The 24,606-nt window shown below is 37.1% G+C and overlaps 1 long non-coding RNA gene across 1 annotated transcript in view; it reads right to left on the reverse strand.

Moving 5' to 3' along the window:
* LOC114678133 (uncharacterized) overlaps positions 1 to 24,606 on the reverse strand; it is a 93,228-nt gene that overhangs the window by 16,026 nt on the left and 52,596 nt on the right. The window contains exons 8-9 of the long non-coding RNA XR_003729400.2: positions 15,748 to 15,810; positions 3,776 to 3,883 (exon numbers count right to left, since the gene is read on the reverse strand). This is a non-coding gene — a long non-coding RNA (uncharacterized LOC114678133). The remainder of the gene's footprint in view (positions 1 to 3,775; positions 3,884 to 15,747; positions 15,811 to 24,606) is intronic.

Genomic DNA, 24,606 nt, shown 5'->3' on the forward strand with positions numbered 1-24,606 from the left:
ATGCCCACTGTCTGAGGGCCTCTACCCTGGCCACTCCTCCACCAGAAATGCTCTTTCCTCAAACATCCGCTGGGTGAACTCCGTTGCCTCCTTCAACCCTGATCATATCCAGGATTCTCAATGAAGTCAGCACATTGGATTTCCTACTGCGAATTTCCCCTGCTCTGCAGTCTCAATTTCCCTTACCTGCTCTTCTTTGTCTTTTTCATTCACACATATTTTTAAAAATTTTGTTTACTTTTTATCATCTGTATTTCATTACTAGAATGTAAAAGCCTCACAAAAGCAGGAATTTTTATCTGCTTTGTTCATGACTGTCTCTCAAGATCTGAGAATGGTCCCTGGCCAAGAGTGGGTGCTCCATAAACGTGTGATTAAGAATGAATGAATGAATGAACCAATGAAAAAAAAAATAGCCTTGGAACCAGATAGATCCTGGTTGTTTTTGCGTTTGTTTTATGTAATTTCAACTTTATTTTGGATTCGGGGGTGTATGTGTGTGCAGGTTTGTTACCTGGGTATATTGAGTGATACTCAGCTTTGGAGTACTGAGATTAGTACCCAGTAGATAGCTTTTAAGTCCTTGTGCCCTCCCTCTCTCCTTTCAGTCTCTAGTGGTCCCAGTGTCTATCGTTGCCACTTTATTCTCATTTGTACCCAATGTTTAGCTCCCACTTATAAGTGAGAATATGTAGTATTTGGTTTTCTGTTTCTATGTTCATTCACTTAGGGTAATGGCTTCCAGCTGCCTCCATGTTACTACACAGACACTATTTTTTTTCTTTTTGTTGTTGGGTAGTATTCCACGCTGTAGATATACCACATTTTCTGTATCCAATCCACTGCTGATGGGCACCTAGGTTGATTCCATGTTTTTGTATTGTGAAGAGGGTGTTGGTGAACATACAAGTGCATGTGTCTTTTTGTAGACCCTGGCTGAAATCCCTACTCTCCACTACCTTTGTGTTTCTCCACTTAGGGAGGTATATTAAACTTTCCTCAGTGGTAGAATTGCTACCTGCAGTTTTCTGACACTCAGCATGTGTTGTGTTAAAGATTCCACCTTAAGAGGGGCCAGGCGCAGTGGCTCACGCCTGTAATCCCACCAGCACTTTGGGAGGCCAAGACGGGTGGATTACAAGGTCAGGAGATCAAGACCATCCTGGTTAACACGGTGAAACCCCGTCTCTACTAAAAACACACAAAAAATTAGCCGGGTGTGGTGGTGGCACCTGTAGTCCCAGTTACTTGGGAGGCTGAGGCAGGAGAATGGTGTGAACCCGGGAGGCGGAGCTTGCAGTGAGCCGAGATCAAGCCATTGCATTCCAGGCTGGGCGACAGAGTGAGACTCCATCTCAAAAAAAAAAAAAAGAAAGAAAGAAAGAAAAAAAAAGATTCCACCTTAAGGGTAGAGGCTGGAGGTGAAATAGCATTAGAAAGAGTTATCAGGGATTTGTCTTCAGATTTAACATTGACGACAAGTTTGCTGCTACAAAACTGCTCTTTTGTAAGTAGCAATTTGTTATTTTCCTTGAATTTGTGCCTCTGGAAAATCTCTGATAAAAGGCAGGAAAAGGAGCCCCTGATACTTGTTTCCAGGGGGAAGGATTCCCCAGGAAACCCTCAATCTCCTTATACTATCCAGCTAGAGTTACCTCTTTGGACTGTCGCTAGAATCCTGCAGAGCAAAGAAAGCAAAAAGGTTTAAAATGGGGGGACATGGAGAGAGGCTTAAGCAGCCTGGGAGGAATTCTGCAGAAAGAAAGTGACTGTTGTCCTTCCTTCTGAAGCTCCTTTTTGTTGCCCAGTCTGGCTGGAAGCAGCAGGGCCTGAACCTCAGCCAAGGGACAAAGGGATTTTTTGGCTAAGAGAAGTACAATTGTGGTCATGATGGGCCAAAACAGGAGGGAAGCATTTTATGGGGTAACAGGGCCTCCCAAATGTCAGAATTGGTGCCTGCAGGATGTAATTTAATTCTGTAAGCACTTACTAAGCACCTGCTTTGTTCCAGGCATACTCACATGATTAAGAGACAATCCCAGGGCCCAGAGAATTCCCAAATTAGTAGAGGAGTCATTCATTCCATTTATTCATTTATTTATTTAATATCTTACTTCTTTGGCCATATAATTCAGTAATTAAGAACAAAGCCTTGAAATAAGAGAGTCAGGTTTATTCATTCATTCAGGAAAGATTTATTCAGTGCCCACTTAGGGCCCAACACTGCTCACAGCCTTAGAGAGAAAAAGGCAGACAAAATATAGATCCCTACCCTCAAGGACATTGACTGGTTGGGGCTTGTGGGGGGAGAGAGACAATGAACAATAAGCATAACAAATAAATTGCACAGTATGTTAGAAGCTGGCCAGTACTATGGGAAAAAGAAAACATGGAGCAGGGCCAGCGGCCTGGGAATTTCAAATGCCGTGTTCAATAAAGCTGTCAAGGTGAACCTTACTGAGAAGCCCACAGGTGAGCAGAGACCAGGAGCAGTGAGAGAGTTGGGCAGGCCTGTGGACATGGAGTAGGCCTAGATACAAGGCCTTAAAGAGAGGTCATGCCTGTTCTGTCCAGGGCCAGCGAGGAAGCCCAGGAGGTAGGCAAAGAGTGGGAGGCAAGAGTAGTAAGAGAGTTAAGGTTACGGGCAGAGTATGCAGGGCCATAAGGGCCATGGTAGGATTTCTGCCTTTATTGAGTGACATGAGTAGCCCTGGCAGGGGTTTGGAAGACAAGTGCCAGGATCTATCTCGTGTTTTAACAGAATCATTCTTGTGATTATGGTGGGAATAGACCTTAAGTGTATAAAGCAGGAGGCAGGGAGACCTACTAGATGGCCGTTGCAGCAATCCTGGGGAGAGGTGACAGCAGTTCAGACCAAAATAGTAATAGTGGAGGTGATGAGAAGTGGCTGAATCCTGAGTATATTTTGAAAGCTGAAACACGTTTCTATGAATTGACTCTAGGGACTCCAAGAGAAAAGGACGAGTTGATGATAAATTATAAGCTTAGCGGCCTGAGCCAATCAGGACTATTAAAGAGGTCCATCAAAGTGTGATCTTGGACAAGTCTCTAAACTTCCATGTTCTTCTTTGTAAAACAGAGAATAATGATATCAACATTATAGGGTTATCATGAATATTAAAAGAGATAATACATGCAAATCATTTGGCTTGTGAAGAGGGCACATAATAAAGGTAGATAACCAACTGATTAATCTTACAGCATGTTCAAGGCACCAGAACAACACTTTGAGGGATTTTGACAAAGATGTAACAAGAATGAGGTGGAACAGGGGTGACTGAAATGCATGCGGAGACTGCGGTTTTATTCTCATGACTACTCCTAACCACTTTATTACCTTTAGTAAGTCTCTTAGCCTCACTCTACCTCAATTTCTGAATATATAAAACAAGAGGGAAGATCAACATCAAAGATCTGCAAACAAATCCACCTTGTGTTTTTGTGAATAAAGTTTTATTACAACGCAGTCATGCTTATTTTTCTATGTATTGTCTATGACAGCTCTCCTGCTACAACAGCATCATTAAATAGTTATGACAGAGACTGTACAGCCTCCAAACGTTTAAATCACATCTGGCCAAGTGCAGAAAAAGTGTGCAGGCTCTGGTCTAGAGTGCTGTTTCTCAAATAGCTGTTAGATATAGACATGACATGGCTAGGCATAGATGTGCCCATAGACAGAGAGCGTGAAATCTTTTCTTCAGATGAAGTCTTAGCCAGAAGCCTAATAAATAACAGAATAAGTGTGACTGACCTGGCTGATGAGTAGAAGGGGTAGGAGAGATATGAACGGTGTCGATTCTATCTCAGGCTCTGACCATTCTCACATCCTGGGTCAACCCTGAGGCACCTTCTCTTCATCCTTGGGATGAAACACAGTTTGAATGACAGAAATCTCAGATCATCTCTAGGGTCTATTCCAGGTCTCTACTTATCAAGGAGACCATGCCAAATAAACTATATAGATTGGATAACACTTATTTTAAAAGCCTTAAAACTGGTTTTTCAGTTTTGAGAAATGAACTGAGAAGTTAATTTTATACTGGGTAAGGTCAAAATTCACTTCTTGTTGTGGCAGACATTTTAAACTTCACGAGCTAGAGAGGGGTAGCATTTCCACATTCCCGGCTTCTCCCTAATGAGCAATTAGGATATTAAGTGTCTGCCTATTACTTTGTCTTAATATAATGGAACCCCTGAAAATTTTCAACTTCAATCGATTTTGACTTTTCTAATAAACTTCTATCAGGAAGAATCTTCCCTACTCCAACTTCTATTTTCCTTCAGACTTGGATACCTGTGTGTTATAGATTGAATGTCATGTCCCCTCAAAATTCATATATCGAAGCCCTAATTCCCAATGTGATGGTATTTGGAGATGGACCCTTTGGGAAGTAATTAGAGTTAGATGATTTCATGAGGGTGGGGTCCTTATGATGGGTTTAGTGTCCTTATTAGAAGAATCAGCAGAGAGCTTGCTCCCTTTTCCTCTTTCTCTTTGCCATGTGAGGACACAGTGAAGATGGCTCCCTGCACCCCTGGAAGGGAGACTTTGCCAAATCAGCCATCACCCTGATTATGGACTTCTAGCCTCCAGAACGGTGAGAAAATAAATTTCTGTTATATAAGAAATACCACCCAGTCTATGGTATTTTGTTACTAAGACACTGTACTTCCAGTTCAATGAGCTTACCAATTAGTCTCTCACCTCCCCATTCAAATAATCCTTGTAAATCCACATCTCACAAGAAATGTTGCTGATTTAACTAATGCTCTCTCTTTAATGCTAGTCCAAAACTGACAACCACCTGTTAGTCAGCATCAACAGGCTCTCCCACACAAATATTCTGTTACTAACGTCCAAAATAAATTAACCACCCCCCATTTCCTCCTCCATACTCATCTTCCCTTCCTCACTTCTATTAATGTCACCATCATTCTCCCAGTCACCTAAATTAGCACACTTAAGATTCTATTTTATACCCTGACCCTCTGCCCCACAAACACCATCAACAGTATTTATTTTCTCTCCATTATACATTTTGCATTCATCTCATCTACTTCACTTCTACCACCATTTTCTGCCCCAAATCTTGGTCACCTCTCCCTTTATTATATTAGTCTTCTAATTCAGGTCCCTGATTTCAATTACTCTCTCTTCAAGTCCTCTTTCACTAGACTTCCAGATACATCATTTCAACTGCAAATCCGATGATATCACTCCTCTATTCTCCGTTGCTGGTATAATAAAGTCAGACACTTGTTTCTTATTTTAACCTAAATTTCAATTCTGTCTACCTTCTTATTTTTAATTCGCACTATTCCTCTTTACACACTTGACATGCAAATTTGAAGGAGATTGTCACTCTCTACTAAACCTTGCCCTTCTTTTCCTCTGGCTTGTTCCTGTACTACCTCCTTGAGCTTTGCTGCATGTCCAAATCTTCCAAAGCCCAATCAAGCTCTTTTACTTGATGGTGTCTCCTCTGGTCCCCTCTCCCTGTCTTTCAAATACTCTCAACATTTTAACATTTACTTAAATATATATATAAATGTATATACACTTATGTATGTGTGTGTATATATATAAAATAAATATTATATACATACACACATATACATACACATATATACATACATATATATACATACATATATACATACACATACCATTCCTATGACAAAAAGATTCATTATAGGTAATAAATGGTGGGTATTCTAAATATTATTACCATCTTCATCTATACGTGTTTGATATAAAGTATTTCCTAATACCAGAGCATGGCAGAGATGGCTTACTCTTCACCCAAAATTTCTGCTCTTTCTTCTACAGAATAGAGCTATCTCTGGGAAGGTGTTGTTCAGCCAAGGACTACACTTCCCTTGCCTTTTTGCATCATTGAGGAACCATTTGACTGGTCTTGCAGTGGAATATGAATATAAGTGATGTATGTCCAGGTGATGGTAATTAAGATGTGGATGTTGCTTTTCTACTCTCTTGTTTCCTTTCTACTGGCTGGAGGCAGAGAACTCTGAGATCTTAGGAAATTGCAGAACCCCAAGATGGGGAGAGTCTGTGTCTCTGAATCACTATTTGAAGGGAAGTTGTCTACATGAAGCAGAAACACCCCTATTAGATTCTCAGCTGAGAAGGAAATAAACTTTTCTTGCATTAAGCCACCAAAATTTGGGAGTTTATTTGTTAGAGAAACTAGTATAAACTTAATGAACAGAATATGCTAAATGCTGAAGGTACCAGGGATAAACAACAGGCAGGTAAAATTTAGAACACAGTAAAAATCTAGCCATTATGAAGATGTAGTTAAAATATTGAGAGTATTTGAAGGACAGGGAGAGGGGACCAGAGGAGACACCATCAAGTAAAAGGGCTTGACTGGGCCTTGGAAGATTTGGACATGCAGCAAAGCTCAAAGAGGTAGTACAGGAAGAAGCCAGAGCAAAATAAGAGCAAGGTTTCAGTAGAGTGACTATCTCCTTCAAATTTGCATGTCAAGTATATAAAGGGGAATAGTGACAATTAAAGATAAGAAGGTAGATAGAATTCAAATTTAGGTTGAAATGAGAAAAAAAGAGTCTGGCTTTATTATACTATCAATGGAGAATAGAGGAGTGATATCATCAGATTTGCAGTTCAAGAAAATTTATCTGGAAGTCTTATGAAAGAGGACTTGAGGAGAGAGTAATTGAAACAAGGGACATGAATTAGAATACTAATATAATAAACGGAGAGGTGACCAAGATTTGAGCTAGAAAATGGGGATAGAAATGAAGTAGATGAGATGAATGTAAAATATATAATGGAGATAGAAAAATAAATACTGTTGTAAAAATATAATTTAAATTAATATATAATATAAATTATACACTATATTTAATATATATTAAATATTTTTCCAACACAAAGATATATATTAAAATATATTATATAAAATATATAATATACTATATCACATATTATATATTATTAATATAATACATAATTTATATAATATAAATATAATACATAATTTATATAATATAAATATTATATTGTAGATAATATAATATATATTATTTCCAACACAAATAATTTAACGATAATTGTAACTTAAAGATAATACTAATTATTTTTGAGATGAAGAAGCTTTGTTTCATAATATTAAGAAATGATAATTATAAAAGTGCCAGGTACAGTGGCACACATCTGTAGTCCCAGCTACTTGTGAGGCTGAGGCAAGAGGGTCACTTGAGCCCAGAAGTTTGAGGCTATAATGCTCTATGATCATGCCTGCGAACAGTCACTGCACTCCAGCTTGGGCAACATAGTGAGACCCTGTCTCTAAAAATATTAATAATAATAATAAAAGCAGCACTCATTGAGCATTGATTATGAAATGGACTAAGGACTTCACATACAAGGTTACTCAAGTTTACAAGTTGTTGAATGAGGTTTTAAACCCAGACCTACCTGTCTCTAAAGACCACGTTTTATCCATTACTAGTTTAGGCTTTCCTTCATGCTATAGAGCTAAAATATACATAAAAATAGAAGTTAATATTTAAGGAGTCCTTCCTATTTGCCAGCCTCAAGTTTATACTTTACATGTATTATGAAATTTAATCTACAACACACACACACACACACACACACACGTATATAGATATATAGGTATGTATACTATGTATATATACACAAATATATGAATATATACATATATCCACTATCTGTGTGTACGTATATTTACATATACACAGTTTACCCTCGAACAATGTGGGGGCTGGGGATGCTGACCCCCACCCACAGTCATAAGTCCCAATATGATTTTTTAACTCCCCACAGACTTAACTACTAATAGCCTACAGTTGACTGGAAGCCTTATTGAAAATATAAACAGTCAATTAACAAGTATTTTGCATGTTACATGTATTATATACCGTATTTTTACAACATAGGAAGCTAGAGAAAAGAAAATATTATTTAGAAAAGTATAAGAAAGAGAAAATATGTGTACTATTCCTTGAGTGTAAGTGGATCATCATAACGGCCTTTGTCCTCATTATTTTCATGTTGAGCAGGCTGAGGAGGAGGACAACAAAGACAAAGGGCTGGTCTTACTGTCTCAGGGGTGGCAGAGGTGGAAGCAAACTCATATACAAGTGGACTCACACAGTTCAAACCCATGTTGTTCAAGGATCAACTGTATGTATAATAGAATCATAATCTATAGTTTATATATGTATGTATATATGTATATACTATATAGTACCATTATCATGTTCTTTATACATATGAGGAAACTCAAGCCCAGAGAGACTAACTTACTTTTCAAGTTCCAGTGAGCAAATGGTCCTGCAAATGTGAACTTCGGCAGCTAGAACACTAAGGACAAAGGTTTGCCACCTGGTAAGTCTTTGTGTTTGCAGGCCTGTGTGTCTCTGCTGACATGAGACCATGAGGTCATTAAGCACCAGAACTGTGCTGTATTTGTTATTATATTCCCCGTACCTAACATTGCGTGGCACGCTTCAATAAATATTTGTTGAATGGAACTGATGAAGTTCAGGGAAAATTGTTACCAAAGTAGAACTAGCATTTAGAGTCTGTGAGATTAGAGGAGGAGTAACAATTTCTGCCAGAAAAAGAAAACAGCCTGGCATTTCAAGAAGCAAATTGAAGTCCAAATGTTTAGTGAACTTCTCAGTGTTTGTCTTCTTGGGGAACTTCTGCGTTTCCAGCAGTGGGCCAGGACTGGAAAACTATAAGCAGTAAGGAGGTCACTCTATCTCACCCAGGCTGTCAAGAACAACCTTATAACCCTCTCATTGTGTGCCTCTCAGCCAAACACTGCTCAAGGACTCCAGAAACAGAAAAATGCTTTGATTATATTGGAAGTTTGGGGAATATGTTTGAGAAAGAGTTAAATCCCAGGTCTTCAAAAGTTCATCTTTTATGTTTAAAGCATTAAAAAAAAAAAAAAATGAGGCCAGTGTGAAGAAAGTCATAAGATTTCCTAATTAGGTGACCTAGATTCATAAGCATAAAATGAATAATTAAGATTTGTGAGGGGGCATTAGGTAATACAAAGCATGGTCATATATAGTATCCAAATTAGACCCACTCCAAATTTTACTTTTTTTTTTTTTTTAAGTGAAAGGCAGTGGGTTTTGCATTTGGTTGTTGGCTTTTGATTTTGTTGTTGCCTTTGTTGCTATTATGTTTGTTTTCAAAGAACTGCTCTTTAAGTTTTCTGTGAAGATGGTATATTGTGTTCACACTTTGTTTCTCTTTTCCAAACAATAGAACTGACAAAGAAAAATATGCATGTGTGTGGATGCATGCATGCATGCACGTGCAAAAAGACATAGGAATAATGGGGGAGAAAAGATGACTTACCTCGGCCGGGCGCGGTGGCTCAAGCCTGTAATCCCAGCACTTTGGGAGGCCGAGGCGGGCGGATCACAAGGTCAGGAGATCGAGACCACAGTGAAACCCCGTCTCTACTAAAAATACAAAAAAATTAGCCGGGCGCGGTGGCGGGCGCCTGTAGTCCCAGCTACTCAGGAGGCTGAGGCAGGAGAATGGCGGGAACCCGGGAGGCGGAGCTTGCAGTGAGCCGAGATCGCGCCACTGCACTCCAGCCTGGGCAACAGCGTGAGACTCCGTCTCAAAAAAAAAAAAAAAAAAAAAAAAAAAAAAAAAAAAAAAAAAAAGATGACTTACCTCAGATAAGGAAGGAAACAAAGACACAAATGAGTGAGAGAGAATATAGTCAAGGGCCAGGCATGGTGGCTTATGCCCGTAATCCCAGCACTTTGGGAGGTCAAGGCAGGTGGATCACTTGAGGACAGGAGTTCGAGACCAGACTGGCCAACATGGCAAAACCCCGTCTCTACTAAAAACACAAAAGTTAGCTGGGTGTGGTGGCACACACCTGTAATCACAGCTACTCAGGAGGCTGAGGCAGGAGAGTCACCTGAACCCGGGGAGCAGAGTTTGCAGTGAGCTGAGATCACACTACTACACTCCAGGCTGGATGACAGAGGGAGACTCTGTCTCGAAAGAAAAAAAACCAATTCGAGAATACAGCCAAGAGCCTCCTGGTCTCCGGACCTGGGGCTCAGCAGTGGGGCAAAGGGTTCAGGTCCCACAGAGTGATGATCATAAAACTTAAGCCATCCAAGATGGAAAATCAGGGCTAGGCTCACTGCTTAGAGCTAGTGATACACATATAGGGTTTTCCCACTTCTAAATAAGGGGGAAAATCCCCACTTCCCAGCCCTACCTGGTGCTATGGATTTTAGGAGGCTTCCAGCCCAAGAGGGACTGGAGGGCACAGTCACCACCTCACAATTAGAAATGGAACCAAGCTTATTTGGAAATTGGCTTTACAATATTCCCATTACTGTTGTGTGTGAAACAGGGTGCCTGAAATGCTATGGTGAGACCTAGAGACCTATATGGGCCTGAAGGCAACGGGAAGACAATTTTTAAATCATTAGGTAGGACAGAATTAATATAGATAGAGACAGAAAAGAATGAATAAAATTCTATCATTTAACCCTAGCCTTATTTCCTAGCCTAACCCTAACAGAATAGAAACCAGGAATCAGAAATGCCGATACCTCTGACACTGGAGATACAGTAAAACAAAGAATAAAGGTGTGTGTGAGAAGCAGTTCAACTCCTAGGATGCCTCATAAACCCCAAATGAGATAACTACTCTCCTCATTTCCACATACACTCAGGGCCTCAAAAGATGAGGTTTATCACTTGAACCCTGGAATCCAATGCCTCTGGACTCAGTGATACCAGGTACAGCTGAGGGAAGAGTGCAGAATTAAAAATGCTCAAAAGGAGAGCCCAGTTTCCTTTTTCACTCAACTCCCAGAAGGTCATCATCTAGGTTTACAAGCCCAGGCAGTAGCCTTGAGGATTCTGGACTATTGGCCCCAGGTGAAAAGACATGTAGTTACTGGAGTACTCTGATTCTGCAAGGAACTAGTTGACTCTCTGCTTGGTACCCAATAGTGAAGCCCATCATTCAGAAAATCCTCACCCCATGTGTTGGCCATTCAATGAACTTTTAAGTGCCTCATCTCTCAATATAAATGGACAGCAAAAAACTTGTCAGTTTTTTGAAGAATACTTCCAACATAATAGATAGATGAAAGTAATTGTTTAAAAGTATCAAAAATAGAGAAAATACAGTAAGTAAGAATGAAAGTTTTTAAAATGTCTCAAAGAGGTAAAATATATTACATTCATGAGACAAGAACAAATACTATTTGGACAACAAGGAAAAAAAGAGTTCTTCGAAATTAAAAATGTGACAGCAAAAATTTTTAATCCAGTTTAGTATTTGAAAGATAAATCTGAAGAAATCTCCTAGAATGAAGTCCAAAGAGCTAAAAATAGGAAATTTTTTAAAATAAAGGATCCTTTTAGGAGGATCAATAGCTAAATATTAGGAGTTCCAGAAAGAAAGATTAAACACAGGGAAAGAAATAATAACAAAACAGTACAAGAATTTCCCATGATTAAAGGATATGGATCTAGAGATTAAAAGACCCCATTCAGAGTCTAGTACACTCTGCACACAAGAAACAAAAACAAACCCTCACCAGGGCATAGTATTATGAAATATTAGAACAGTGAAGGTAAATAAAAGACTTAGGGTCCATAGAGGAGAAAAGCATACAATTTTATACACTCATGTATGAGAGTGGCACTGAACTTTTTTACAGGAACACCAGATTCTACAAGACAATGGAGAAATATCTTCAAGTGTGAAGAGAGGGGTAGTGATTTTAAACTTAGAAGTCTATACTAGGGCAAACCATCAACCAAATGTGAAGGTCGAAAGAAGAATTTTTCAAACTGGCAATATCTTTAAAAATTACCTGCCATGAATTCTTTCTTTTTTAAACTTTTATTTTAGGTTTGGGGGTACATGTGAAAGTTTGTTATATACATAATATCACGTCATGAGAGTTTGTTGTACAGATTATTTCATCACCCAAGTATTAAGCCTAGTATCCAATAGTCATTTTTTTCTGCTCCTCTCACTCCTCGTGCCCCCCACTCTCAAATAGACCCAGTGTCTGTTGTTCTTTTCTTTGTGTTCATGCCATGTATTCTTATTCAGAAAGAAGATGAAGGTTATGTTCTACCAAACAAAGACATTAACCTAAAAAGAGAAAGCAAGGAATGAAAAACTACCCTGAACTCCAACCCAGGAGAGATGCAAAGGTAAGGTAATTCTCACGATGATGGTAAAGGATGTCCCCAGTCAACAGCTGCTCACAAAGATGTAAGGCTTCAAAGAAAACAAATCCGTCTTTTTCTGTCTAATTATTCCACACACCTCCACGCGTGATATATTGCCTGAATTTATCTGACTATACTGAAAAAATGATTGTACTTTGTGACTTTTAGAATCAATTAATGATAGGTACATGGAAAACCTAGGCAAATAAGAAGTGAAGAATGTGTTATCTCTACAGTAAATAATATATAAACTATATACATACATATATAAACAAAATATATAGATCTTGTATCTAGAAGTCTTGCTGAACTTCTAAAAAAGTTCTAAATAGTTCTATAAATTATCTTTGGGTTTCTATGAGAAAATTTTACTGGGAGAAATAATAATTTATTCATTTCTAATTTTATACCTCTTATTTCTTTCCTTATTGCATTGTCTAGGGCCTCAAATGGAAGTCAAAAAGAAGCAGCTTTATTTTATTTCTTCACTTAATTTGAATGCTTCTAAAGATACATTATATTAACTCATTATATACAAACTCAATAAGAAATTCTAGCATAAGTGTAAAAATGACCATCTCTTTAAAAATGTTTATCACATCATGTTTGTAATAAGATGTTAGAAACCACTTAAATGTTCACCAACAGAAAAATTATTAAATTGTATAATGTTATAAACAAAATAAAAATGAACTAGAACTAGATATGTTAAAATGAATAAATCTCAAAATGTAACAAAATTCAAATGTTAAAAATAGAATGTTGATATATTTAAATTTGAAAAATACACTATTAATACCGATAGGTTAGAATAGTTACAATGCTAGTTTTAAGTTTAATTGCTAGACATAAAGACTGAAGAAATAACAACAAACATGACAGCCTGTTTTTCTCTCAGGTAAAAGACATGCAGAGAGATAGACCATCTAAGGTTTATATATGGCCAACCCACAAGAAAATCAGTCCCAGCATTCTTCCATCTGTATCTCTGCCCTTGTCAGACAATGTCTTTCATCCTAGGATCCTAGATGCTTGCTATAACTCTAACCATTATATCAAAGTTCCAGTGGCAGGATGGAGAAACAGGCAAAGGAGATGTTTTTCTTTATTTCTAAGGAGATTTCCTTTTAGTTATACACAACACTACTACCCAATCTTAATGGCCAAATCATGGTACTACAGCATTGCGAGGGCAACTGGGAAACATACTCTTCCCTTTAAAAATCAAGATTTACCTGTTCCAAAGAAGAGAAGAATAGATTATGGTGAGCAATTAGGTAATGATAAACACCCAATTCACAATAACATTCTAATGGGATTCGGCAATTATCTCTGATGAATGAGAACATAAAACGGGAGGGAAAAGAAACACAGAGGGGTTTAACTGTACTTCTGATTATTTACTTCTTAATAAATAGTATTTGAAGCAAATATTTCAAAAATATTAAGATTTGACATAGCAAGGTGGTAATATTTGTCATATTTATTTTTGCTTTCTCCACATTTATAATATTCCATGTAATTAAAAAATTAACTTAATGTTCAAATGGTCAATTTTGCACCATTGTTCGTTTATTTTAAAAAGGTAATCTAAGCTTCTACATACATATACACAAAAAACTTAGAATACATAAGCTATATTTACAAGACACAAGCTTCATTACAAACTCTCTTATATGAGGCTTCAGTTATTTTGACTTTAAAATAAAACCCTAGATTCATCAAATATCTCAAGTTCTGGCTGCCCCTGATAAATCCTTGTTGTTATTATTAATCAGCATTAGATGAACTCCTACTATTAATACATGGAGATAACTGATCACGAGGCATTCTTCCAAACAATGCGTCATAGAATATACCCTGGGTGTCAATTGCCTAAATTTGTGGTTCCTCATACAAAGGCTGATGCATTCCCCTATTGATTGAAATTGTAGTTATAGGAAGAAAAGTGGAAATAAGACTCTTCTGATAAGCATGGAAGACCATGAATACATTATTTCACTCCTCTTATGACAAAGATCTGTTTAAGTTCACCCTACAGACCTCTGCTTAGTTGATGCTTCGACCAAGAACTTAACCATGAATACATTATTTCACCCCTCTTATGACGAAGACCTGTTTGAGTTCACCCTACAGATCTCTGCTTAGTTGACGCTTCAACCAAGAACTTCATGACACCCCACCACCACCACCACACATAGATTACATTAGGTGCTGATTCTTTTAAACTGCTATGGTGGTCCATAATTGCTTGTATCTTGCACTTCTCTATGCCACCTATCCCATATCCTTCCCTGTACTCTGAATGCCTGTTTACTTGTTCATCTGCCCCATAAGACCCCAGATTTCCTTGAAAGAAGGAGCACTGTTTGGATCACTGTGGTATTCCCAACGCATAGCCCAGGGAATGGTACATAGGTGTTCAATAAATATTTTCTAAATAAATGAGTAACTGAATGTCACTCTTCTCTCTGGTATTGTCCTAAACACTGGTGTTGCTGCTTAGTCAGGATAAAGACCCCTGTGGTCCAAAGGCTTCCTTTGTTACATCTAATTTACACGACTATAAAACACTGTGGAAAGCCCAATTGCCAGAAACTCACCCCTGCATGTTCATTTTACAGTAAGTGCTTTTGGAATTTCCCTCAACAAAAATATCAGAATTTAGAGGTCTCAATTGCTGGGAAAACAATTCCCACTACCAATGGAAGAGTCATGAGGCACAGCAATTCACATCATCCTACTAAAGGATTTAGTGTGGATAATGGATTACTGGAATTTCTACATCATGAAGAGAAATGGCAAAGAACAAAATCTCTGTTCAATGTTCAGGCGCCTCATTCATTTCCTGTTTTTCCAGTAAGTTCACATTAGACACAACCCTTAACCTTTTCAGATCTCATCTCTTGTGGAGATACATGCGTCTTCCCAAAGCATTACAAAATCAGAGCCTGAAGCATCTCAGACTATATGATTCCTTAACCTTTTCTGGCTCCTACTTCTCAAAATCACACTATTAAAAATTTGGGGTTCCACTCACCTTTTACAAAGAAGGCAATATATTTAAGGAAACCGTTGTTATAAACTTTATTAGGTATATTAAGCTTAAGGACTTAAAAATCACAAGACATATTGTTGATAATATTGTTGTTACTGTTCATAGTGGATTAAATAGCGTTCCTTCAAAATTCATGTCCACACAGAACCTCAGAATGTGGTATTTTTAAATAGTGTCTTTGAAGATGTAAATTAATTCAGGATCTCAAGATGAAATTATCCTGGATATAGGGTAGATCCTTTGTCCAAAAACTGGTGTCTTTATAAGAAGGGAGGACACAGAGAAATACTCAGGGAAAAGACCATGTGAAAATACAGAGACAGAGATTGGAGTTATGTTGCCACAAGCCAAATAACCCCAGGACCCACTAGAAGCTGAAAGGGTCAAGGAAATTCCTTACCTTCGCCTTCATAGGAAACATGGCTCTGCTAATACCTTGATTTCAACCTTCTAGCCTCCAGACCTGTGAGAGAGTAAAATTGTTGTTTTACCCAGTTTGTAGTACTTTGTTTTGGCAGCCCTAAGAAACTAGTTTGGTTTGAAAATACCAAAACCAGTTGTTTGTTGCAAATGGTAAAAATATTATGTCTATGCAAAACACAACAACAAGAAATGATGTTATCACTGGGAAGCGTATTAGGAAAAACGAAATTCTTAAGAAGCATTAGGAAACCTTGGTTCCACCCAGGTCCCACCATCTGTGGTAAGTATTGAACTAAAAAGTACTTATTAGGTGGATAATCAGTGTTCATCTCAAATGACCAGTAAAGGCAGCCAATCACACAAATACAACTGGACTAAACATTTCAGAAATTTTTTAAAATAGAGTAAAGGGAATAATCACCCAGCAATTTCTCATTCTGTTGGTCAGCACTAGCAATTTGTTGACATTTCTTCCTGGGAGATGTTTCTTCCATATCCAAAGTTATGTTCAAGCTTTAAACATATGTTCTACTTTTAACATTTAGCATTGTAGCAAACCATATTTCTACATTGTTATAAACTTGTTCATAGTAAAAAAGTCAAACTTTATTGATATACAACTGATAAAATGCTAAATCACATTTTATTGATACCTACATAGATAAAATGTAATATTTCATTGAGGGGTTCTTACATAATTTACTTCAAGTATTCCTTATTGATGGACATAGATCATTTGCATTGTTTTTTCTACTACAAATAGTTGTCCAGTAAATATCTTGTTTCAGAACGTTTAACAATATTTATTATTATTTTCTTGGGATGGGTTCTAAAACATTAAAAGGAGAAAAGACTCCTGGGTCAAGTAGTATAAAAGCAAAATACTTTCTAAAAAAGAGTATACCAATTCATACTTCAACCAGCAGTGTGTGAAGGTGAGAACAGAAAATGGTAGTCTACGTACTGAAATACTTACTAACTTCATAAGCAATAAATGACGCATTATTTTAATTTGTATTTTTTAGAGACTGGAATAAAAGAAAAACACAAATGCCTATGTTATGGCATAGTAATTCCACTCCTAAATGCGTTTATACATCCACCAATTCACTCCCAAGCATATAACCAGGAGAAATGAGTGGTGTGTTCACGATAGCTGTTTCATTCATAATAGTCAAACACTGGAAATAACCCAAATGTCCCTCATCAGCAGAATGTACATGTAAATTGTGGTATATTCATAAAATGAAATATTACAGAAAGATTTTTAAAAGAACAAACTACTACCACATATCTCACAGGCATCACATTACATGAAAGAAGCCAGAAACAAAGGAAAAAAATACTGTTTAATTTCATTTATATGGAGTTCAAGATCAGGTAAATGTAGCTAATAGAAATTGAAATCAGAATAGTGATGGAGGAAAGTGAAGAGTGTTGGTATTGACTGGGAAAGGGCATGGAAGTGGCTGCGAGGTATTGGAAAATTTGTATTTCTTAATCTGGGTGGTGCACAGATGAGCATATGCAGGTATAAAAACACACTGCATTGAAAATTAGTTCAATTTATTACACGATGGTTTTACCTTTATGGAAAAGCAAGAATTATAAAAAAACAAAGTGTGAATTTTGAAGGACATTACAACTAGATGAATCTACTTGTGAAGGTCCTTTAAGGTAAATGGTTCATTGCTCCATTTACCTTAAAGTGAGAATTGGCTTCTGGATGATATCATGCTTTTCTGTTCAGGGAGTTTGGTAATGAACTCACTGAACTATTTACACATATGTTTGAAGGTTACAGAAAACTGGACTTGTGCCCAAAAGACTTAGAGAGTCAAGAAAGTCGTCTTAGCAATTACCATCTGGCAAATCTACCACTTCAATTATTATTTAAATAACTCTTTTAGAGACAAAATCGTAAGCATAAAAAGAAAAAAGCATACTAAAATCTTCAGTAACTGGAGAATGGTACAAACACTAGGAATCAGAACTGCATTCTAATCCAAGTTCTACAGTAAATGATTTCCATAGCACCACACTTCTCTGGATTTCTATCTTTATTTATTTATTTTTTTCAGTCCCTTTCGGTGCCTCCAAATCTTCCACTCGTCTAAATGTTGGTGTGCTTCAGGGCACCATCTCCCTATATAATTGCATATAATTCCATGACTTAAGTACCATATGTAAGCCAATGTCTCCCAAATTTATATCTCCACACATGACCTCTCACCTAAACTTCATACTCAAAAATGTAACTTCCTGCTTAACATCCTCATTAGATATTTAATAGGCATCTCCAGTTTAAGGCCTTGATTTTCCATACACACTTGAGTCTCCAAAAAGTATTCCTCCTCCAACTTCTCCAACTGAGGACAAAGTTAACCACACTGCTCAAAGCCCCCTACCCAGAAATAGAAGAATCATAAAACTGGGAAAGTCCTTTCCCATTTTTGCTTTTAGGGCAAAGTCTCTCCAAACAAGAAGGAAAGCTTCATCAGTGTAAGCAACTTGTTTTGTTAATTGCTAACATCACCGGTGACTAGAACAATGCCTGGCATGTTTTAGGAACATGACAGGAACATGTAGGATCAATGAATGAATGATATATTGAACATCATAATTTCCTAATTGGAATAACTTCTAATTATATATAAAGAACCATCTTTAGTAGTACTTCATTTAGTCATTGGATTGTTGTGAGGTTCAAATAAATTACATTATAGAAAATGTCTTTTATTTTTTGGCAATAAAATGGTAGATTGCTCTACTAGTCTCTGTAGAACAATGGCTTTTCAACTCTGACATTGTCATTTGTAGGTGAAAGTGGGAAGGTTTGTGTTTAAATCTGGACTCTGGATTTAATTGGGGGGACCTTAATTAATTGGAGAACCTTGGATTATGTGTTTAATCTCTCTGGTACTCTCATCCATAAATTGAATATAAGTAAATCTGCCTCATAAGATTGTATTACAAATTACTTTAAATGATACAATATTTATGAGAGTGCCAAACAAGTACAAGGTCTTCAAAAAATAACAACAACAACAACAAAAATGATGACAGCAATTGCCATCCTGACTGGCATGAGATGGTATCTCATTGTGGTTTTGATTTGCATTTCTCTAATGACCAGTGATGTTGGGCTTTTTTTTTTCATGTTTGTTGGCCGCATGAATGTCTTCTTTTGAGAAGTGTCAGTTTATGTCCTTTGCCCACTTTTTAATGGGGTTGTTTTTCCTTGTAAATTTGGTTAAGTTCCTTGTAGATTCTGGATATGAGACCTTTGTCAGATGGATAGATTGCAAAAATTTTCTCCTACACTCTGTAGGTTGCCTTTTTGCTCTGATGATAGTTTCTTTCACTGTGCAGAAGCTCTTTAGTATAATTATATTCCATTTGTCAATTTTTGCTTTTGTTGTAATTGCTTTTGGCAATCTCGTCATGAAATCTTTGCCCTTACATATGTCCTGAATGGTACTGCCTAGAAAAATAGCTAATGCATGCTAGGCTTAATACCTAGGTTACAGATTGATAAGTGCAGCAAACCACCATGGCACACGTTTACCTATGTAACAAACCTGCACGTCCTGCACATGTACCCCAGAATTTAAGAAAAAAATTAAAGAAAAATCATGACAACAACAGAAAAACAATGTTTGTGTGAATTATACCATTATCGTGATGTTTCCTTGAGGGGCCAAGTATATTTTAAAATAATTTTATCAATTTTTATAAAGTAGTACATATTTACTGTAGAAATGGTGAATCATACCTACAAATAGTTTTTAAATGAAACTTACCTAGAACCCTGTCTCCCAGACACAATCACTGCTGACATTTTAGCTATACATTCTTCAAATCTTTCTTTACTTCCTCCTTTCCTTCCCTCCCTCTCTCCCTCCATTGCTCCTCTTCCTCCTCCTTCTTCTTCTTCCTCTTCCTCTCTCTCTCTCTCTCTCTCCCTCCGCCTCTCTCTCTCGCTGGAGTGCAGTGGTGAGATCACAGCTCACTGCATGCAACCTCCATCCCTTGGGCTCAAGCGATTCTCCCACCTCAGGATTACAGGCGCACACCACAATGCCCTGCTAATTTCTTTATTTTTTGTAGAGACAGGGTTTCGCCATGTTTCCCAGGCTGGTCTCAAACTCCTGGGCTCAGATGATCCACCTGCCTCAGCCTGCCGAAGTGCCAGGATTACAGTCATGAGCTACCTCTTCCAGCCCTTCAAGTCTTTTTAACATCTGTATCTGCATGTATAGTATTTTATCTGTCATTACATTAACAATGTCATCCATATTCTTAAAGAACATGATTTCTAAAAGCTGTATTTCCTTTTTCTGAGCTCTTGTTGATGTTCTGTTGAATTGATTTATATGTTTACAACTATTAACAATAATAATATTATTAATAAAATTGGGGGGATTATTTCCATGGGTAAAATTCCTAAATGGAATTAATGAATGAAATGAAAATCATTGACATTTTTCTTCCCCCCCAAAATGTGCTAATTTACACTAAAATCAGCAGTGTATGACCACCTATTTCCTTACCTCCTAATGAAAGATTGAATTATAGCATGGAAAAAAACAGCACAAATATCATTGTGGTAAACAAACGAAAAGTCTTACTATATTTTATTTTTTGTAATATGTAATAATAAAGTTTAATATCAATGTTTTAACAATAATGACTTCATTATATGTGTTACAATGTATACTGTTATATTTTTGTTTTCAAATACAAATTAAAAATTCTACCACCCAATCATAGTGTTTGTCAATTCTTTCTTCATACAATTTCAGACATCTCTCTATGGATAAGAAGATGTCAGAACAGGTATGAAGTTAGGGAGGAAAAGGGGAAAGAAGGGTGAAAGAAGTCCTTATTAGAGATACAGTGTATCCTCATTATTTGTGGATTCCATATTTGTGAATTTGCCTACATGCTAAAATTTGTTTGTAATCCCAAAATCAATACTACTGGAGCTTTTGTGGCCATTCACAGACATGGACACGGTAGCAGAAATTTGAGTCACCTGACATACACATTCCCAGCTAAGTCAAACCAGGTGATGTCCTGCCATTTGGTTTCAGCACTTATACTGTAAATAAGTATCCTTTGCACAGTCTATTTTGTGCCATGTAATTCCCATTTTTGTGCTTCATGTTGGTGATTTTACAGGTTACAGTGGTTTCGAAGCATAATGCTGAAGTTCCGTCTAGTTTTCCAAAGTGCAAGAAGCTATGATGTGAGAAAATACAAGTGTTGGATAAGCTCAATTCAGTCATGAATCACAATGCCATCAGTCGCGGGTTCGATTTAAATGAATCAACAATATATATTAAATAAGGTGCCTTTAAACAGAAACACACATAAAACACACAATTTTGCAATGATCAGTTGATGAAGATGCTGTGATCAGAGGCTCGAAGGAACCTAACCTGAAACATAATTTCCCCCAGGAACAATGGTTGAGTATTCTCTAATTCAGTTTTCCTAGTGACTTTATAGAACACACCAACCATGAATTCTTGAATCAACTGTACTTTAGAAAACTTAGAAATAAAAATTTTTAATGAATTGTACTATAAATGCTACCATTAATAAAAGTATTAATTACTTTTATTTGAATTTACAGTAAAGTATAAATCATGTAGAATTCAATAAATTGCTAAAAAATATTCAATTTTCTTCCCAGTAAGAAACATCAATTCTTAAAAGACCCCTCTAGATTGCCAAATTTAAAGGCATGAATATGGTTGTGAATTTACTAAGAGGCTGGGGTCATTATGTTTTTAAACTAGGCTTCAAATTTACATACCATTCATGGATTATTTGACATGAGAATATTAGAATTCTTATACTTCCCAACAGACACATCTTCTCTCTACCCCTATCCTGAATTTGTTAAATTATTACTGTGACATTGTGAAAGCTTATGCCATTTGCATTTGAAGATGTGACCATAAATTCAATAGTTTTTCAGATTTGCTCTACTTTTAAGCTGATTTCAATACTCATCATCAGTGCTTTAACTGCAATTTCTCCATTCCTGAGTTATGACTTTGCAATTATTCTTACTATAAATGATTATTGGAATAGAACTACATTGCTATCTATAGGATGGATGAACACACCTTTGCAACACATACTACACACACACACACACACACACACACACACACACACACACACACACACCAGCAACCACCCCCAACCCAGGGACTCACTCACAAGGTACAAACTGGAAGAGATGAAACAACTGCCATTAATGGAAAACTAAACATCATATGTTCTCACTAATAAGAGGGAGCTAAGCTATGAAGTTGCAAAGCCATGCCACAGTGGACTTTGGGGACACAGAGGGAAAGGGTGGGAAGAAGGTAAAGGATAAAGACTACAAATTGGGTTCAGTGTATACTGCACAGGTGATGGGTGCACCAAAATCTCACAAATCACCACTAAAGAAATTACTCACGTAACCAAATACCACCTGTTCCCCAAGAACCTATGGAAATAAAAAAATTAAAAAACAAAAGAAACAATTGCCTTCCTGTGTGTCATTGATTCTAAGACACATTTTTTTCATATTTTATTATCTCGGAAAATGAGGTGTGCTTTACAATTGATATCATGTCAGAGTTTAATTGGCAGTGGTTTTTGTTTCTTAGTTAAAAAAAATTAAAAATCATATTGCATCTTACAATTGATGGCATCTTTGATGTAACAGGATATAGTGGCATAGATCTAAAGGGACAGCCCATGGAGGAGATTGGGGGAGCTGTGGATGTTTGGCAGGAATGGAAGAAGTTTGGGTAACTGGGGCAGAAAATGGCAAAGGTGATTGTGTGGGAGGATTCACAGTCAGAGACTGGGAATACCTTAGTCAAAAGATTGTACAAAGGTCAACCTGTCCATGATCATCATCCTCAAATATTTGAAAGGCTATCACGTGGAGGAAGAAAACATACTTGTTTCATATGGCTCCTGAGGACAGAATGAGGGCCAGCAAGTCAAGTAAATGATGCTGTGTGGAGCTCAAGAAACTGGGTTTTAGAAATTTGAATTGGCCAGCAGTTGGATAAACTTTCTTGTGAGAAAGTGAAATTTATAGAAAGGAGTCAAGAAGAGGCGTATGGCTTTAAAGGGTGTCCCTGCCTTAAGTTTGAGGTTTAACAAAGCAACTTCTCTCCCTGTTTTAAGATTCCTATACTCTAAAAATTCATACCCATTTTAGCCTCCACCAGAAAATAACGGAGGTAAATAATCACAAAGAAGAATAGAGAAATGTGTAGGAAGATGTTAATTGTAGAGGAAGAAGAATCAAACAATATATCCATTCACAGGGAAATGTTTCAATAGTCACTAAAATCTGATGAAATATAACACGGCTGTTGAAAATGACCATTATGAAGACCACGTACTGGCAAAGAAAGCTGGCTGTGTCTGAAAGTCTTGAGAAAATATGACACAAAATTACATCTTTACTGATTATATGTAAAAATATGTAATTTTCTGCATATGGAAAAAGCTAGATAGAAATGTGGAAGTGAAAACAGGTGATGTTTTTCACTGGCAGAATTCTGGATTAGTCTTTTTCTCTTTCATTTTAAATTTTCACTATTATTGTGGTTAGCAATTTAAGCAACCCTTTTTGTGGGGAAGTTAGTCTTATTTGAGGAACACCAACTGGGACCTCTCTGATATGAACAACATGTGCTGTAAATTGCTGGTGCTCCTTACTAAAACACTTAGAGAAGATATCTTAAGTTGTTTGGACCTAATTACCTAATAAACAGACCCATTACGTGTTTATTTTAGACTACGGGCCCCATCAAAACATTACTGAGACAATAAAGGCAACGTGAACCAAGACAATTTTGGAAACCTTTGACATAGCCCCTACACTCAAATAACTCATCATCTAGTCTCAAATGCCAGAGCATAAATAAATGAAACTAGCAAAATAGGTCATATAATCCGGATGAGTACAAAATGAGGAGGGTGATTTGGAGTGGGAGAAGAGGGGAAGACAAGTAATTTTGATTGCATGGAAGGCATCAAGAAAAGCTGCACAGGAAGCATGATTTTTAATACTGGTTGCTTATTTCATCTAAATAATAAATGTTCTTTTTTTCTTAAATAAAATAAACTAGATTATACTGAGAAAATGGTAATCTCCTGCCCCAGTCACCATCAAAACCCCAGTCCTGCTCCCCAGAGCCAACCTCTTTCAATTGTTTTACCTACTTCTCCTGGTAATTGTTTCCCTATCTCTAAATAATATGCTTATACTGCGAAATCTTGTTTCATAAATTTTCAGTCTTTTGTGTTAACTTCCCATTACAGAAGTTAAGGGGTTAGCTTTCTTATGCCATCCTCAACCAACATCCCTAATTTAATTATATATCAAATGCTGGGGGCATCATTATGAGTATATAAATGTTGTTTATTACTGAACCATGTAATGTACCATAATTACATATTCCTTCTCCTAGAACTTATTGTTTTTCCTTGGGTTCTTAATACATTCCGGTTTCTCTTCATTTTTTAAACATACTTACTATCACTTTTGTCCTAAATGCTCCAACAGATCTTTTAAAACTTACCAGTAATTTTTGCACTTGCTGGGCTACAGTTTCAAACACTCTATCCATTTCTGCCTCCTGCCCTCCCTTCTTCGACCCACCCATCCTGCACCCTTTCTCCCACAGCCTACAGTTCTTCTGCTCCTATTGTGGACCCTTTGATCTCCAGGCTAGCTACCTGGCTTTCATGCTAAGCCTTCTTTTCTCCACCCTCCTCTACCCCAGGCATTACATGGCCTGGTTTC

The sequence above is a fragment of the Macaca mulatta genome, chromosome 5, assembly GCF_049350105.2.
Source record: "Macaca mulatta isolate MMU2019108-1 chromosome 5, T2T-MMU8v2.0, whole genome shotgun sequence".
NCBI lineage: Eukaryota > Metazoa > Chordata > Mammalia > Primates > Cercopithecidae > Macaca > Macaca mulatta.